Genomic DNA, 4442 nt, shown 5'->3' on the forward strand with positions numbered 1-4442 from the left:
TGATGTTTTGCACACAAGATGCTTCATTCCCTATCTCCATTCATTTGTCCTGGCTGTTTTGATTATTTTTTTTTTGTCCACAGTTGTACATGGCCAAGACAGTAGATACTTAAATGCTCGTTCATTGATTGATCTAGTCCAATGCCTTTGTAACTTTCCTGCAAGTGAAGTCTAATCAAAAGGAAAAATGTTGAAACTTGCTAACTGTTCTTCCATCCTCCATCTGGCTGTTAAAGTGATTTTGCTAAAGGACAGGTCTGACCATGTCATTTCTCTACCCAATAAACTCCAATGGCTCCTCGATGTCTCCAGTAGCAAATAGATAAAGCTCTGTTTGGCATTCATAATCTAGCCCCCTTCTACCTTTCTGGTCATCTTCTTACATCTTCCCATGATATACTCTTCAGTTCAGCAACACTGGCTTCCTGGCTATTCCATGAACAAGACACTTCATCTCTTGGCTCTAGGTGTCGTCTGTGCCTGTCCCCAAGGCCTAGAACACTCTCCTTCCTCTACTCTGACTGCTGTAAGTCTCAACTAAAATCTCACCTTCTTCAGGAGGCCTTCCCTAGTTCTTCTTAATTTCTGCGCTTTCTTCTGTTATTTCCTACTTTTCCTATATTTTATATATTTATATTTTTCCCCTACTTTTCCTATACATAACCCCCTTCCACATTATGGAGGTTAGGGAGAGGAGCACCTTCCACTCCCTGTCCCATCTCTACAATCTGGAAAATATGCATAGCATAAAATTGTTTTGTCCTTTTCATACCTGAGAAGAAGTCTGAATTTTTTTTTTCTTTTATGGGGCTTTTACAGTACCTTATTGTAAAATTTGGGTTAAGTGTTTCATCATAGACTCTTGTCATCTAAACTTCTGCAAAAATTCCCCAAATTCCCATGTAATATCTCATGCCAATTGGCAATATATTAAAACCTCCAATGGAGAAAGTTGTGATGGGAACAAATAACTATATATAGTTTACTCAGTATATATTTGTTTGCATTAGCTCATAAGCTCCTTGAGGGCAAGCATCGTCTTTTGTCTCTTTTTATATCCCCAGGTCTCAGTATAGTACCCGGCACTTGGTAGGCATTGTATTGCCCAGGCAATATTCACAGCCCTGAGGGCAACTATGAATATGCCAACATAGTTCTAAATTTCAAAGTATAACAGATTCTCCATATAGAAGGCAAAAGAAAAACATTTATTCGGACACCAGAAAGGTAGATCCCAACACCAGAAAACCAGATCCATCATAGTAGCCAAGAAGTCAATACACGTTAGCATGGCAGGGGACAAATCCATTCCCAAGCCTTCCCCCACTGCTGAGGCCTTCCACAAGTAGCTGGACCTGCCTGTGTACTCTCTCTCTGCCACCCCCAACCATTCTCACCAACTTCCTCCTAGTTGTGCTCCACCCTTCCTATTCTATGTACAACTATGTAGAGTTGTCCTTGCCCCAGGAGGTCCCATTTGAGAGGTCAGTTCTTTAGCTGACATTCGGAGATTGGTTGATGCCAGGTCCAGGGGTGGCACATCACAGCTGTGGACAGAGGGCAACGTCTGGCTTAAGCAATCAGGCATCTGAAGGTGGAGGGTATTAAGCCTGCAGGAAACAATTCTAGCAAATCAATTTAACAGACAAAAAAGTCAGAAAGAAACAAGGAGACAATAACCAGAAACAGGGTAGATGGGGTCAGCTGTGCTTCTGGAGTCCATGAGTCCCCAGTCATAGCATCATTTATGGTAGAATATATGAGTTAAGGGTACAATTTGGTCATCATCTTCTCCTGAATAAATAGCAGTTATGGTATTATCTTTCCTGTGTGTTATAATTTCCACGGTCTTTGGAACATTGTCTGGCTTCTGTTTTACCCATACTTCAGCTCCCAATTTTATTCTGTCAGTAAAACCCAATCCTTCAGTTCCTCTGCTAGTTATTTTGGAAGGAGGGTCAGTTTTCACAAGTGGTATTGTTTCACAAGGAATAATAATCACTTGAACTACTCTATCATGTTTACAAAACAATATAGGTTCTTCATCTAAATTTTGGAATGTCATAATAATTCCTCCATGATAATTAGAACCTATCACTCCAGCCAATACATGTATTCCTCGAGCTGCTAATCTTGATTTAAAAAAAAAAAAACAACTTTATTTATACATTATTGTTGAGGGCGGGACTAGAGCTTATGATACAGAGTCCTGTACAGAAGATAGAAGAAGAAGACAGATTATGAGGAAGGGAAAAAGATAGATGCACACATATATACATACACACAAGATGAAGGAAGGTGCACTGGGCAGCCACGGTCAGAACTCTTGTCTAGTCACCTGCTTCATGTAGGCTTCCAGAAGGTACTTTTTAAAGGCTGGTAGGGTTTGTCCAAGGTTTAGCAGCAGGTGTTTTCAATGGGTTGTCAATGTCAGGTTCTTCCAGCAGGCTCTGGATAGATAGCAGGATGGTCCGGACATCATACAGAGCTGAGCACTTGTCCTTGAGGATGTCCAAACAGATATTGCCTTGGGTGTCCACATTAGGATGGTAACAAGGTGTGATAAATTTCACAATGATAGCATTGTATAGGTAACCACCAGGGAATTCCAGGGACAGCTTGTACCTTAGGTCTTCATACACTGTTCCAGCTGCCCCATTGATGGTCCCAACCCACTTGAAGAGATTGTCTGACTCTGGGAAGGCAGAAATTCCTTTGTCTCCAGACATCATTAAGATCATAAATTCCTTCTATAAACTCTTGCCCCGGATCTGCGGGCTGTGCCCACCCCAGGTGTGGCCTTCTTACGGGTGGTGTTGCTGGCGTCAGCTGGGTCACGATTCTGCAAGGTCATGGGGGACCAGAGATAAAGAAAGAGAAACTCGCAGGTGGCAACTGCCTACTAATCTTGATTTAGGTAATACCCATGCAAAATGATTTTTAGGCATTTTCATACCTATTCCAGTAGAGATTTCTTATTTCTTTTCTATCCAACCAAAAGTTCTCTAAACAATGTAAATCATATCCTGCTGAAACAGGTGCCCCTGGATATGGTGCTGGGACATCTGGTCTCACAGTCCAATACTCAATATCTGGGATCTTATGCATTCTTTTCTAATATACAGATTTGGGGTCATCATTCTGGCTAGAGGTGTACTTCTTCCCTGTTATTCAAATTACATAAAGCAGTGAACAAATATTGAAAGGAATTGTTAGAACTTAACTTCCTTAACCATTCTTTCAATAATTCATTCACTCCTTCAATTAACCCAGATGCTTGTGGATGATATGGAATATGATATATCCATTCTATGTTGTTTAATACACAATATTTCTGCATTTCATTACCTTTGAAATGTGACTCATTGTCACTTTGGATCTGCATTGGAGTTCCATAATTTAGACTTATGATATCTAGAGTTTTACAGGTGTTTCTCTGGGTTGCATTCTTATAGGGACAAGTCACTAGTATGCCTGAAAAAGTATCAACAGAAGTCAATATAAATCTGCATCCTTTATCTTGGGTAGGGGTCCAATATAATCTGTTTGCCAAGTGTGAGCTGGTACTTTTCCCTTTGCTATCTCTCCAGTTCTAAATCTGTACAACTAAGGTGTTGGACTTGATGGGCTCTATGTCTCTATGATCCTGCGACTTTAGAGTCCTTTCCCCAGCACAGGGCCTCAACAGTCCAAGCTGAGTTATTCCTGGACATTTCAGCCACTTCATAATTGGCCTATTGCCCTAAAAAGGCCAAGGTCTCCCATTCCATCCTGGGCCATCTCCAGTCATCCTGATGAATATCTGGTCATGGAACCCAGATGGCTCTGGAGGAGAAAGTGAGGTTGATGACCTTGCACAGCTTCCCCTCACTCAAAACAAAGTCAAGTGCAAGTCATGTCATGATTTCTCTGATGTCACAGTCTTCTTCAAAAATGAAGGATGAATACAGAGACAGACCCAAGGAACAGTTCATTCCTTTTCCAATTAACATATCTGATATTCACCTGCTACTTGTTTTAGCAATAAATGATACTAATACCTTGGTCTTGTGCCCACTGATGTGTGGGCACTGGGCCCCTAAATGGTCAACTGTCCGATGGATCTGTTTTGCTAGTACCAGCCAGATCATCAGTTGGCGTCAGAGTAGGGACAATATGTTGAGTAGCAATCTTCACTAGTCAATCAGCATGTTCATTGTACTCAAGTTCTGGCATGGTGAGGGCCATGTGAGCATCTAAATGAAAAACTGACAAATTAGGAACCAAAGACATGTTCCATATATCTTCCCATAATTCTTTGCCCCAGACTTGTTTGCCTTGAATTTCCTAATTTTGATTTTTCCACATGGGTATCCATGTAGCTAACCCATTAGCTATTGCCCATGAATCAGTGAATATATGACACTGACCTTGTTCTGTTTTGATAGCTTTATGTATAGCCA

The 4442-nt window shown here is 41.0% G+C and overlaps 1 pseudogene; it reads right to left on the reverse strand.

Moving 5' to 3' along the window:
- Nucleotides 1-2369: 2369 nt before the first annotated feature.
- Nucleotides 2370-2741, reverse strand: LOC140513878 (ubiquitin-conjugating enzyme E2 C pseudogene; annotated as a pseudogene).
- Between the last annotated feature and the right edge of the window lie 1701 nt (nt 2742-4442).

The sequence above is a fragment of the Notamacropus eugenii genome, chromosome 7, assembly GCF_028372415.1.
Source record: "Notamacropus eugenii isolate mMacEug1 chromosome 7, mMacEug1.pri_v2, whole genome shotgun sequence".
NCBI classification, from domain to species: domain Eukaryota; kingdom Metazoa; phylum Chordata; class Mammalia; order Diprotodontia; family Macropodidae; genus Notamacropus; species Notamacropus eugenii.